The 15,067-nt window shown below is 42.4% G+C and overlaps 1 long non-coding RNA gene across 1 annotated transcript in view; it reads left to right on the forward strand.

The window, feature by feature from the left end:
• Positions 1-2,344: 2,344 nt before the first annotated feature.
• Positions 2,345-15,067, forward strand: part of LOC121920228 — a 62,593-nt gene continuing 49,870 nt past the window's right edge. Inside the window, exon 1 of the long non-coding RNA XR_006101708.1 lies at positions 2,345-2,587. This is a non-coding gene — a long non-coding RNA (uncharacterized LOC121920228). The remainder of the gene's footprint in view (positions 2,588-15,067) is intronic.

Genomic DNA, 15,067 nt, shown 5'->3' on the forward strand with positions numbered 1-15,067 from the left:
ACAAAATGTCCACTTCGGTCACTCATTGATGGGTATTGTAGTTCTGCCTAGCTGGAGGAGGGCAGGCTGTGGAAAGTTGTTCAAACAGCTTCCAAAGGCCATTTGAATTTTCTACACTGAGATGTCCACCTGGATCCAGAAGCTAACTGGATGGGTAGCTGATCTTTCCTTCAACGCTGGCACTGGGGAAACATCACACTACTGTACCTCAGAGAAGTAGGGTGGTTTAGGTGTACCTCTCTCTCTCTGTATGACAGCCAGTGTGGCGTAGTGGTTTGCGTATTGTACTATGGCTCTGGAGAGCTGGGTTCAAATCCCCGCTCACCCACGTAAACCCACTGAGTGACTTTGGGCAAGTCACACTCTCTTAGCCTCAGAGGATAGCAATGGCAAACCCTTTCTGAAGAAACTAGCCAAGAACCCCCAGTGATCGGTTTGCCTTAGGGTTGCCCTAAGTCCGAAATGACTTGAAACATAACAGAAACATAAACATAACAACAACTCTCCCTCTGATAAGAAGGGGAAGTGGTCAGTGGGGTTAGGAGAAATTGCTTAGTATCCAATATCTGCCATAGTGGGCATTCTCCTCTTACGGTTTTGTCTCTCTCTGGACCTAATGGCAGAGAGCCAGCATGGTGTAGTGGTTGGACCACAACTCTGGAGACCAAAGTTCAGTTCCCAGTATGGCCATGAAACCCATAGAAGTTGGGGAGCGAAGCTTCATGTTAGATCATGGTGGTGGGGAGGTCATATGCTCCTCCAGATGTTGTAGGACTGCAACTCTCACAATTTTTACCATTGGCTACATGCCATCCAACTGTTCTAATTTGGTAGGGACAGTGTGGAATAATCTTCTGTTATCCCACTTTTTCTGCTGCTTTTAAAATGTCCCAGGTTCTTTCTCCTCCTCATAATTGCTCCTTTTGTCCTTAGCTTAATTGGGTTGCTACAAACTGAGTTCAAAGTGCAAAAGCAGTTTGTGATCAATTCACTCAGCAAGGGAGAGAGAAGAAGAGGGGAAAGAGCCTTGCACTTCCCAGTCGGCTCAGGCAAAAGCAAACTGCTGCATCCTCTACTAGCCTGCGTGTTTATCACCATTAATAACTTTTGCCATCTTGACCCCACTTTCAGGTTGCTTGGCCAAACATGTCCCACCTTTCATCTGTGAAATGTTGGTGGTTATGTAGCTATGCTGGCTAAATCTGCTGGGAGTTGCAACCCAACTTCTGGAAGGCTGCATGGTTCCCACTCATTTCAAATGTAAACTGCACATGGGTATGGTGCCCTATGTGTGAATTAATCAGAAAGCAAGCCAGCATGGCATAGTGGTTTGAGTGTTGGACTACAATTCTGGATTCCAGGGTTCGATTCCCCACTCAGCCATGAAAACCCATTGGGTGAACTTAGGCAAGTCATACCCTCTCAGCTTCAAGGCCATGGCAAACCTCCTCTGAACGAAACTTGGCAAGGAAACCCCATGAGGTCTTAGGGTTGCCGAAGTCGGAAACGACTCAAAGACACACAACAACAACAAAAGCCACCGTGGCATAGCAGTTTGAGTGTTGGACTGTGACTCTGGACACCAGGATTCAAGTTATGAAAACCCGCTGGGTTATCTCAGGCAAGCCTTTCACATACTCTCAGCCACAGAGGATGGCATGGAAACCCCCCTCTGAACAAAACATGCCAAGAAAACCCTACGACAGGCCCACCTTAGGGTCGCCCTAAGTCAAAAATGTGGAGGCACGCATTGAGAGCATAAAAATACCTAATGCCAAAGGAGGCCCTGGGAGAGGCTCTGAAGAGAGCGTTCCTTTCCACAGCACACACATCCACGCCAAATATAATTTTTGGAAAAAAAAACTCTTAAAAAATGTTTTTTAATCCCAGTTTGTTAGATCTGAATGGGAAAATGTGTGCCGTGCAAGAGAGCAAAACAATCCCCAGTCCAAGAACCCAGCTCCCAACAGCACGTGCTCCCACATTCCAGCCCTCCACCCGCAAGATCTGCAAGAAGCAACTCTCCTTTTGTCCCAGAATAACCTTGACTCCCCCTCCTGTTGCAGCCCAGAAGGAGTTGGACTTCCTAAAGCCTGCCTGCCTGCCTGTCTCAGCCCCAGCATGTACAGGGGAAGGGTGGCTGCCAGTGTGCAGACATGAAAGGGTGCGATTGCAACTCTCCCCCCACAACACACACACCGACACAGACACACACACATTACAGTAAAGAGGCCCCTCCTACGTCCTGTCTCATCAGTCTGTCTGCCCTGGCAATTATTGCCCTGGGAGGAGCCAAGGTTTTAAAAAGGATTTCCCTTCTTTGACTAAAAGTCAGTGACTTTAGGTGGTAAGTTCCCAGCTCATGCTCTTGGCAACTGGAGACACAATTCTCTTTGCTCCTTCTCTCTCCCTTCACTTCTTTCTTTCTTTCTTTCTTTCTTTCTTTCTTTCTTCCCTTCCTTTCCTTTTCCTTTCCTTTCCTTCCTTCTTTCCTCCTTTCGTTCTTTCTCTCTTTCTTTCAAGGTGGAATTATACAGCAGTGACCTGTCGGCTTGGACCTCTCAGCCAGGAATGTGCTGATTGCTAGGTAAGTTGTCAACCTTTTCTAGAAAAATAAGTTTTCTCTCTATTTTGTGAGTCCTGGACTCTTTGGCTGGTTCTTTTAAAACAAAACATAAATCTCTCTTTGTCTCTCGGGGTGCACTGTGTGCATAGTCTAGAAGTGACTCCCCACAGCAGTCAAAGGCGCTCCGGGGTGTGTATGTGTTTGGTTTCATCACCAAGGGGCTTTTGAGAAATAAATCATGCGCTTCAACAAAGTACTGCGATCCAGACGGTGGATTGGGGGGCTGTCGGGAATTATTGTCCTGGTGGTGCTGGCAGAAAGTGATCATGGGTAGCTACATGCAAGAATTGCTGGTGCAACCAGGAGTCTGTCACATTGGTGGAATCTTCCTTTGGCTGTAGATTGGTAAACTTTTGCTCCCTTTCCAACCACTCTGCCCTTGTCCCTGGGAAGAAGAACCACAAAAGTTGGTGAAACAGAAACCTTGCTTACTTTGCTCCTAATAGAAGCCTCAGCAGGTTTATCCTTGAACTTGAAGAAAAATTTAGGCTAGTAATGTTCCTGTTGGCTTTAGGTGGGCACACGGATTTGTTTAACCCTGCATCGCCAGCGATAGGTCTGGAAAGAGGGCACCTGCCCATTTTTTAAAACCATCAACAACACCAGGCCTTCCTGACCACCACTACCCAAAAACACTTTGGCTTTTTGTTAGGATGAGGGGCCGAACCAAGGCTGGAAACGTGGCCATACAGGAGGTTTGCTGCTTGGGTGGAAATCCACACTGATCAGACAGAAATTTCCTTTCAACTGGTGTGGCCAAATTTGGCAGTGTGGCCCTGGTGTTTGGGGCACGGTTTGAAAGGACAGTGCCTTTTCTGGAGTACTTTGATTCGCGGTCACCCGTGGCACTTTTCCCAACAAGCAACTCATTCTTTCCTAGTGAGTGTGCATGATGGTGTGTGGGAATGAGAATTTTTTTTTTTATGTTGCTTAAAAACAACAATGAGAAACAGTAGGCCAAAAAGGAACTTGGTAACATTTGCCTTAAGAGGAGCAGGGCGTTGGTAAAGAGCGCGATCTTTCCGGCGTTTCTGGCAAATGAACCCTCTTGCACACATACATATACCAACATAATTTTGGCTGGGAGCGTCGAGTGGCTTCCCCCCTCTGTTGAGTCTCCTTTGAGGTTGTGTAACCGCCCACAGCAAAGTTATATAAGGATAATTGGAACATGATGAGACATCAGTTTTGGGTGGGGGCACTTCCAGCCGAGTGGTACCCTCAAAATGGCACCAGTCATACTCTGCCTGGCTCATACCCATTGGGAGAGAATGATTCATTCTTTCCTTCTAGATTCACTTCTCTGTTTTCCGCGCAAAATCACTTCTGCTGGGAACGACGATTCTTTGCAAAATTTCATTGCCACTCCCTCTCATATTTTCCATTCTTGAAGCCCAGGCGTGCTTGTTGATAGTAGATGTGGGGCACTCCTGGTGTGCCCAGGGATCTGACAATAGCAAGTTAAACATTTAAGTTTTTCTTTCTTGCTTTTGGTCTCAAACAGTCATTCACGTAAAGGCCCTAGGGACTTTTCTCTTTTGGGATGATCCTCAATGCATTTTGCTACCTGCATGGGGAGAATCCAAGCAGCTCCTAATATGAGACATGACCCACCAGTACTTTCTCTTGTGCAAACCTGATCAAATTCGTTCAAACCAGGCTTGCAGAGGAAAAATTTCTCCATTGGGTGCCAGATAACGTGAGATTTCCCACCTACATTAATGGACCTGCAATGTTGCCATCCCATTTTGCCTCACAGTTAGGCTACCTGTGATTACTAGGACATTCTTTCTTCTAAGAAAAGTTACTTTGGGAGAAAGGCGAAATAAAAATAAAATAAAATAAATCATATTGCTCCCCTCTCCAAACTGGGTTTGGGGCAGTTGTATCAGGGACGGTTAGGCAGAATGCAGTGTTTAAACATTTCCCACTGGGCCATTTTTTAAAATTGAAATCACACCTCTCCCTCTGAAGTTGCTATCAGCTTCCTTGGGGTTTTTCCAGACTGTTCTAAAGAAGTGCCAGTTCCCATGATAAAGTTCCTTGGCTTTTGCTGGATTTTACTGGTTGTTATCACTGCCACGTCTATTCTTTCTAGCCTGTTTTTAGCAGTTTTTTGGATCTGCTTTTTGGAGGGGCCTGTTTTCTTTGGGGGCCTATTTTTAGTTATTTCTTAGATCTGCTCTAGGGCTCTTCCAAAGAAGTTTTAAAGCCAAGGCATAGTTTGATAAGGGAAGAGAAAGGGAAATTCTTCTTCTTCTTCTTCTTAAATTAGATTTAAAGCGCTATATTGCAAAAGTGCCATTACACTGATGCACTATAACTCTAAAAAATGTGTTTCCTTTTTAAAAAGAGAAAGGATCAAAGAATGCTTTATTGTTCCAATATATCCTGAAATTACAAAGAAACCCACTCAAAGATGGGAATAATATGTTGCAGCGGGTGCCGGGAATTGCCAGAAAATAGTCAAGGACAACAGAAATATTGTCTGGATATTTTTAAAAAAACAAAACAAAACAAAAAACAGCAACAAATGCTGAACCCTCTTGATACATTTGCTCCATAGGGAGGAGACAAATATTTTTTAAGTAATAAGTTTTTAAAGGGTATCAGGATTTCTGACCATGCTCGCACTGCTGTGATACATGCATTTTGGCCCAAAGCAAATTGGGGATAATTTCTGTTCTGGTGTAAGCACTCACTATTTTGCACCCCTAGAGAGTCTTGTCTTCCTTCCGAGTGATGTAGCCAATGCCACGTTTCTTCCAAATAATGAGATATGCAGGAAATTTACGATTTCTGGCCTGCAAGTGGAAAGAATTAAATCCATGAAACTCTACAGACCCTCATGGAAATTCAGGTATGCCAGGATCAGTGCAGGACACACCTCAATGCAGAGTGTGGGGATGCTGGCTTCTTCAAGGACTTTAAAGAGTTGGACTCCTACCTTGAAGTTCAGCTTCTAGTTTATCATTGAGGCCTTCCATCAAAACCATGCCAGTGCTCAAAAAACACAACCCCTGACAGGCCGGATCCACGTCTTTCTTAGTAACGGTACAGTACTTGATTCTTTTCCCAGGAGGAAATTATTAATTGACAGAATGACCCTCTTATTCATGGAGCAACTGTTGTTTCAAGGCTCATAAGGCCCTCTCCCAAACCATGACATCTTATGAAAAGGGGAAAGAAGAAACAAAGAATGGTAACTTGGCCAGCAAGTAGTCTGGTTGGTTACTATGCTGTCCATTTTCTTTCTTTACCACTGGAGTCTCCTCTCTATACATCTTTTGCTCTATCTATTCTGATTTTCCTTATGTAAAGTGGGAGAGGCACACCAAGGAGAATTTGCCAATGTCCAGTGTTGTCGCTCCTTGCTCTATATCTATTCCATAATATGTGATATAACAAATATTTATTATTCACTAAGGATTTAAACTCATGAAGTAGTGTACCGCATTTAGAAATCTGAGTGCTTCCTTTCACAGTCACAAGTCACTGGTGTAATGGCGGCACTTCAGTGGCAAAGACACAGCTATGGCATGGCTTTTGCTCATAGTTTCAGGAGAGAGAAGAGACTGCTACTTGGGGGATACAAGACAGGGTTACAAACTTTGCTCGGATAAATTTGTTGCGGTGAACTTTAGTTGATTAACTGCTGAAAACCATATTCAGTTGGTGACGGGGAATTTTAAGCAGCTGAGCTTCCATGCAAATGTCTATATTTTTCCCCACTTTATTTATTTATTTATTTTTGGTATATATTTAGGGAAATAAATAAGACAAACTGTACAAATAACTAGATAAAATGATAACAAATATATTATATTTGAACAATATTAATTACAATAATTATATTTAAAATACTTCCATTCACAATATTAAAGTTATTGAAAACGTTTCAGGAAAAAATTGCTTTTGATGACATTTCAGTTCTAATATATTACTATAATAGAATGTAAAATAAATTTAAAAATCAGTGTGTGTGTGTGTGTGTGTGTAAATGTTTAGATTTGTGAAGAACCTTGTATTTCCTTCAATATCCCAAAAAAGCAGGAGAAAAAGAAAACTGGGTATTTGTATGTTGTGATTTCATTTGTTTGGGCATTAATATAAATGTACTTGTTTTAATTAGTTTTTAAAACTGATTGTAATTTTTTAATAACTGGACAGACCTTGTATGACGGCATTTGTCGGCACTGCTGGGTTCTTGTCTAAGGAAACAGACCCTTAGTCTGAAGTCATTTCCAGTAATTTATGAGAACAGAAGGAGTAGAGCTTGGAAAAATTACTCTCTTGAACAGCAATTCCACAGGCTGTGCTGGTGTGTGTGTGCACACACACTTTGAAGCTGTAATCCAAAAATGTAATTTTTTCCAAATTCTGAAAGAGTATATGCAGGAGTAAAGCCAGCACCGGTTGCCACTATGTTGTGTTGTTGTTTCTGTTTTCGGGAGCACAATTTTCATGTCCCTGCTCCCTAAGAACAGAATGCTGGGGAAAAAAACATGTGGCTAGAGAACCCTGATCCCTGGGGAAGTGTCACGTATGTGTTGTTCTTGTTGTTGTGTGTCTTGAAGTCATTTCCAACTTAAGGTCACCATATCATGGGGTTTTCTCAGCAAGATTTGTTCAGAATGGGTTTGCCTTTGCCTCCCTCTGAGGTTGAGAGGGAATGGCTTGCCCAAGGTCACCCAGTAGGTTTCCATGGCCAAGTGTGGATGTGAATCCTGGTCTTCCAGAGTTGTCGTCCAACACTGAAACCACTACACCATGCTGTCTAGGTGCGGGGAGACATAACATCCCAAATGGAACCCAGGAGGAACAGCCGTTCCAATCTGGTTTTGATGCCACTTGGGAGTCAGAAGCAAAAGGAAGACTATTCCAAACATGAGAATATACCTTTCTGCACACAAATGTTTCCTTTTGTCTCTCTAGGCTTCCCACAGTAGTCCCTGTGTCTAAATGCTGCCTGGGAGGGGTCCACCAGATAAGCAACTCCTTTATGTGTTTGCTCTAGAACCATGGGTGTTACCCCGAGATATCACAGCGGCCAACACAGAGAAGTATATTTGCTCATTGGTCACCACTATTAAGAATTCTATGGGCAATCGGGGAAGTGGTTTACCTATATCTGTAGGTGTTTCTCTCGTACCATCCAGCCTTTCTCTCCTGTGCACACAGATAACTCTCCCCTGCAGTCTTTTCTCAGAAAAAGTCAACCTGATACAGGTGTTTTAATTTTATTGAGAGTTGGAGCACTCAGTCCCGTCCATCACCAGCCTAGTCGGCAACGAAGGCAAAAAAGGAATCCTCTCTCCGCACAGAACTCTGGATCAAGTTTCAAAGCTGATCAAGTCAGTAGACAGAGAGAGCGGGAGCATTTAATACCCCATGCACCCCATTTGTGTCTTTTCCTGGCCATGCTGATGGCTGCATCTGCACTTCTGAAATAATCTGGTTTGACTCCACTTTAACAACAGTGGCTCAGTGCTATGGAATCCTGGAAATTGTAGTTTCAAATGACAGTTCCCAGGATTACATAGCATTGAGGAATGGTCGTTAAAGTGGAGTCAAACCAGATTATTCCAGCAGTGCAGATGCAGCCTATGTCTCCAGATTGGTCCAAGAAGCAAAGAAAAGTATGCCTATCCCAGTGAAACAAAAGAGAAAGGCTGTGGCAGACAACTATGGGAGAATGTCAGTTTTTCTGAGAAGGCTGTGGAATATCGCTTGAGGCTTTTGGCAGTTTTGCCAGGACAGAGAGACCCTCCAGGTTTTATAACTGATAATAAAGTCATCTTTTGGGGGGATAATAACTCTCAGAATTGCCAGTGGCTGTGCTGGCTGGGGGATTCTGGGAGTTGTCATCCCAAAAGCAAATTTCCCAAGCTCTGCTGTGACCTTAGGCAGCCCTGTTGTGAGGCATATTGATATGGTAGCATGTTGCGTGCTAGGCACATTGAAATGGTAGCATATCGGTGCTATGAAAGAGGCAGAGTAGGAAACAGAAATAGGTTCTGTAGGTAGTAAGTGGGAAATAAACCAAGAGGAGGTTTTTCTTGTAAGCCCCACTGAAATAATAAGGATTGTGTGAGAGTGTAGTGGCAGCTCATTCTAATGGGGTTCGTTCACAGTGGTCTCTGCCCCACGTCCATTTGCGAGTGGGGCATATTTGTTTCCATTTTTTTGTCCTGGGCACCCAAAAGCTTTGAGGTGGGCCTCACTATGCATATGTATATATGATTAAAGGAATGTTGTCTAGTGGTCTGTTTGCTGGTCTCCTCTGGGTGTGGCAGAGATGGTATTTTCCACTGGCTTTGGCACTCAGTGAGAACATGAATGAATCACCATCATCCTGGCAGGGATGGCTGTCTTTTCCTTCCTCCTCCCAGTTAATTCTCGCTTTGCATAATGGCAAAGAGTGGGGCGTTGTACAAAATGCTATAGGCGCCAACTTGCCCATTCCGTATTTCCAGCCTAGCCGTTGGGGCGGACAAAAAAAGAGAGAAGAAGACAGCAGCAGTGCAATGAAGTCATACTCAGATTTACAGCACTGCACCAGAGGTCTCGTTCTCCATGCTGAGGTGACCATTTATGGGGACTTCTCAACCACTGGCTGGTGCCAAGATGTGCCTCACTCTCCCCTCTGATGCAGCAGGCTGCTATTGTTTGGACAAAAACTAACATTGATGGATGGCCTAAATACCCTGAAGGCAACAGATCCTGTCTGATCTTGGACGCTAAGCTAGCCCAACTCTGGTTAGTACTCTGATGGGAGATTACCAACAAATACTAGGTGCTGTAGGCTATATTTCAGAGGAAGGAACTGGCAAAACCACTTCTAGCTATTCTTTGCCTAAGAAAACCCTACAAAATTCATGGACTCTCCATAAATCAAGGCGACTTGAAGGCCTTGACACAACGTTGGACTTTCTCACTCCTTTCCCAAGTCATTCAGATGCCCTGAATCCCAACATAGGAATTAATTATCGATTCTCAAATAAAATGTTTATCTTCTCCACCCATTAACAAATAATATGCCATCTCTGTTTAGCTGCAACCTAGAAGATGAAATCTTAAAATGCAGAATGGAATGGGAAGAATAGGAATAAACATCAGCTTTGCACCACACTCCCTATCTTTCCTTCCTGTAGTACATGGCTGCTGGCTTAATCCCATCTGGATGGTCACTGTCATTTTATCCAACAAAGGGAAACACCAAACTCTTGAAATCTCTTGTGCTTCAAGGGCTGCAGAGTTCTTATGGCCAAGAAGTGTGACCAGTTCATAGACTTCTTGTTGTGACTCAGAACATAAGTCTGGAGACAGGGTTTAATCCCATCTGTGTGAAATTTTTGTTATTCCCCCATTTTTGTTAGAGATTTTTTTCAAATTCACTGTCAACATTTTCTAGCCATTTAAGCATGTTCCCTCCTCTTCCCACCCCTTATTTTCAAGCTGTGGTCCACTAGACACAAACGCTCAAGTGCTACAAATTTGTTCCAAGAGCGTTCGGAGTTTCTTCCAGATTTTTATTGTACGGTTGCCACATTTCTTTCTAGTGGAGAACAGTTTATGTCCTCTTTGGTGTGCTCTCCTCTTGCTTTCCTGCCACGTTTTTTTCATCTTCTTTTTCTTTTCCCATGAAAAAATATGGTAATGCGATGGCAGCTTCTCAAATATTGGTCTCGTGACAATATTTAGCCTCAGATGGAGCTTACTACCCTCTTTGGGCTGCATTCCCAAGCAATGTGACTCCAAGAAGACCTGGTCTCAACGCACTGAGCATAGTTACTGGCCTTACACCATCCTTGATTAAGATTTAGCTCCCACCCCACCCCCAGATTGTTAGGGCAGGATCTGACCATCTTGAAACACCCTGAGGCTTTGGTTAAAAACTGGATAAACGCAGGCGGCACATGTAAAGAACTCTAATTTGGCGTGATGTTTCAGGGGTTCTAATCGGCGTACAGACCGGCCCTGATAAAAGCTTTCTTCAGCCCAGGCAGCTGTTAGGGATTTAGCAAGAGGCTGTAGTTGAGGAGTTAGAGCACCTGTTTTGCAGCCAGAAGGTCTCCCAGGTTCAATCCCAAACGTCTCCAGTTGGAAGTATCCGAGACAGCAGGGCTAGGAATGAACTCTGGATCATGGTTTCGTAACCTGAGTTCCCTGGAACCTGAGGATTCCTTGAGAGATCGTGATGGGGAAATTTTAATATATTATTATTATTATTATTATTATTATTATTATTATTATTATTATTATTATTATTGAGCTGTAGTGTAAATATAATCATTTTTATTCAGGGATTCCCTGATAATTATTTCAAGGTTCCTCTACAGTACGCTTGGCCACCAGAGTAGATTGGGGGGGAAAGTAATGGTATCTTTGCCATATTCATATTATGCTCACTCTTTACACTGAGTAGAAAAAGGGGTACTTTCTAGCGCTTGAGTATAAGCTTAATAACCAGCTCCTAGCAAAGTACATTCTGTTTATGTGGGTTCGCAAGGACTTGTTTATCATTCCTATACCTATCCTTCCAATTCTTAATACTTTGCACTTTGGTAAAAAGCTACACATTGCCTCATCTGAACTACTGTCAGCCGCCATGTTCACTGTCTTTTCACAATTTAAATTTACCCACTTAAAATAACAGGACAATAAAACAAAACCGAGAATTTCAAACCCCTTTTTAAAATCTGAGCATTAGTCACCCATGGGGAATAAAAATCTGAAAAATCTCCAAGGATAGAAAGCATGATTTTAGCAGTAGATACAAAAGCAAAATACAAGTATAAATATATTAAGCTGAACTCTTTTTTCTGTGGTTCAGCAACATTTCGAAGGTGGAACATCTCATGGCTGTGGGCATTTGGGAAACTCCTTGATGTGTATTTTAATGGAAGCGCTGTTAATTCCTGCCATTTCAGCAGCTGTGCTTTATGAGCCACACCTAAAATGGCGTGTCTTGTGTGTTGCAATTGCAATGACTTGTTTGCCGTGTGATTCGAAGCAGAGTTTGGATTCAAGTGAATGCGTGCAAGTCCAAACCCACATGTCAGATGCACCTCTTTAAAGAAAACAAGGGGGCTTATTTATGGGAGAAAATATACATTTTTTTAAAACATGCGCGTTTGGTGGCAAAGACACCAAACAAATTGATTCCTTGGACAATGTGAGAAGGAGATCTTATAAACGCTCTAATATTTAGCCAGGAAACTTTGCCAAGTGTGGAGGAAAATGGCAGTTCAGATGCATCTCACCATTTGGATTTTTTCCCTGAACATTCACAAGACACATTGCCATGCTAGAAAAATTAGTCTTCTCTGTGTAATCCATGGTCAGATGACAGTGGGGTAAATGTAGAGAAGAACTGCAGGATCGCTGATTTGCTTATTTCCAAATTTTAAAACAAAATGCCCTCTGTTTAAATGGAAAAGTGGCCTTAAGTGTTCTGCAGCCCCAAAAATCGCTTATTTCTTCTAAGAATAGGTAGTACTGCATGTATGTTCTGGGTGGTTTGCTTAACAGAAAAAGAAAGTTCCCAAAGAAAGGTACCTGCTGTAACAGAGTCAGTAATGTGTGGCCTTCCACATTAAACAGCCAAGGTCAGATTATCAATGGTTCAACTGGTACATTTCTTTCAGGGACCTCACTAGCTAGAGACTCGGTGCTGAAAGAAAAAAGTGTGCCTTGTTTCCTCTTCTTCTGCATTCACCTCCCAAATTTTCTATTATTTATACATTTATTTTTATCTCGCCTTCCTCCCAGTACAGGGACTCAAGGCGACTAACAAAACTGAAAACAGTCCAAGTTAAAACAACACAAAGCATTCAAAATACAAAGTTTAAAAAACAATTAAACAACTAAACCATTAATTAAACAATTAAAACCATTTCAAAAAATTAAAAACATTACATATTGTATTTTAAATTTAAAAACTCTTTAGAGTAGTATTGGAAGATTTTGGTGTTATATCTTAATTTGGTGTTCTGTCCTGAATACTATACTCACATATGTACTAACCCGGTTTATTTGGGGAGCTACTGTAGGGCCCGAAACACCTTAATCCAGACTTGGTTGTTGGATTTCAATGCCCATTATTCCACAGAATTGGTGATGCTGACTAGGAATGGTGGGAAACATGTTCCTTACCATTGCTTTAAAAGATGTTTTGCTCGCATTGTTTTGCCGACGTCTCATACCTCTGAGCTTCCTCGTCGTGCTGAGGGATCTCAGAATTGGAGTGCTCAGTTTTAAGTTGGTACAAAATAAACAGAGTGTCTGTCTTTACTGGTCAACTTTCTTCAGTGCAGCCAAATATCTAATTGAAATAGCAGAGGCTGATCTGGTCCACATATCTGCTTCATTTGCACAGAAAATGATGGTGGAGCAGGAGAATGAGCCAAGTTTGAGAGCAAGTGTCATAGAGTTTGACGGGGCCTCATGGGCCATCGTGTCCAAATCCTTGCTCAGTGTAGGATCTCCAGCTAAAACGTCTCCAGCAAGTAGATGTCCAGCCTCTGTCTGAAGACATCCAGAGAAGATCCCACCACCTTTCTAGGCAATTAGTTCCATTGCTGAACCACTGTCACTGTCAAGAAGTTCCTTCTAAGGTTCAATCAAAATCAACTCTCCTGTAACTTAAAACCATTAGACCTAGTCCTACCCTCTTGGGCAACAGAGAACATGTCTGCCCATCTCCTCCGTCTGCCACCCTTGAAGTATTTAAAAAGTGCAGTCATGTCACCCCTCTTCTCTTCACCAAGCTGAGCATGACCACTTCCTTCAACCTTACCTGATATGCTTTGTTCTTTATACAGTGGACCTTTGTTATACGCTGGGGTTAGGTTCCAAGATCTCCTGTGGATAACAAAATCCGTGGATGCTCTAGTCCATTAAATATAATGACATAGCAAAATGGTGTCCCTTATAAAAAAAATGGAAAATCATGGTTTGATATTTGAAATTTATACTTTTTGGGAAACATTTTCAAACCATGTATGCTTGAATCTGTGTATAAAAAATCCGTGTATAAGAAGGGCTGACTGTAGCTCTTATCTTTGTTGTCTTTCTCTGAACCTGCTCCAAATTGTCTGTCTCAGTGGTTCTCAACAGGTGGGGTGGGACCCCATGGGGGGGTGCAAGAGTTGCTCACATGGGTCAAGACTTGGAGGCTCTGATCCCCCCTCCTCTTCCCAAACTTTTTGATGTGTAAAATTTACATATGCATTGAATTAAATACTGAATATATTTAAATAAAACTGTTCTAATTGGACAATGTTATTTTCTCATAAAAGATTAAAATATGAATATACATGAATGTGCGAATGAAAATATGCACATTAAATTAACAACATGTTTTTAATTCACATACTGTACTATGTTGATTGGGGAGTGGGTGATGTCTGCATGTAGATATAAAGAAAGGTCCCAAGGGTAAAAGGTTTGAGTACCACTGGTCTTTATCCTTCTTAGAATGAGGCACCCAGAACTGAAGGTAGTACTGTAGTCTAGATGAGACTCGACTAGTGCAGTATATAGTGAGCCTATTACTTCTCAAAGTGTCTCAGTGATCAGAGCATAGGATACAATAATCTTTTCCCACATTAAATGCCACCTGCCCAACCCAAACATCATAAGTGAATGGAGTAGACAAATGAACAAACCCATGTAGCCATTGCCACTGTGCCCAATTTTGGCTCTGAAGCTCTTGCCATAGAAAAAGCTTGGAACAGTAAGCTGTTTCTGTGCTAACGTTTGGGTTTAGAACCTGGCAACAGGTCAGTTCATATACAGTGTACATGTGGGTGGCTGCCATTTTGATAACCAGTTCATGCCTCTGTATATGTTACTTTTTCTAGTAAAGACTACTAAGGGATAAAGCAAGAGGCCTAGGCTACCATTTGCTAATAGCACTGACTATCCCAGCTTCATAAGTACTATATGAATTGAAATATTTATTATACTTATCACAGGAATCTGATCTGGTGCTATTATCATCAAGCAGCACTCACACATGATTCTGAGTCATCGTGACATGAACAGTTTGCAAAATTATATTTTAAAAACAGCTTGTTCCCAATACCCATTATAGTGGTTTATTTTGTTTTTTTAGCTATGGACAAATTCCTTTCCCTTACTTTTTCTCCTTTGCAGCATGACAGAACCATAAAAATAGCGCCTTTTAATAGTTTAGCAACTACGGTCAGAGTAGCTCTTGGTTTTAAGGACTGAAGGCTATGCAGAGCAACGCAGTCTTAACTGCCCATCAGAAACTCAAAAGAGAAAGTCCTGTCCCCTGTCCCCCCAAAGCTATACCCCATGGGGTTGTAGGACAGGACCTCTGCAAAGGATCTCACATTTCAGACAGACTAGGATGGAAGTACTGTAGCCAGTCTTTTTAGGGCTTCATTCAGATGAAGGAACTGGCAAACC

Source organism: Sceloporus undulatus, chromosome 2 (genome assembly GCF_019175285.1).
Source record: "Sceloporus undulatus isolate JIND9_A2432 ecotype Alabama chromosome 2, SceUnd_v1.1, whole genome shotgun sequence".
Lineage (NCBI taxonomy): Eukaryota > Metazoa > Chordata > Lepidosauria > Squamata > Phrynosomatidae > Sceloporus > Sceloporus undulatus.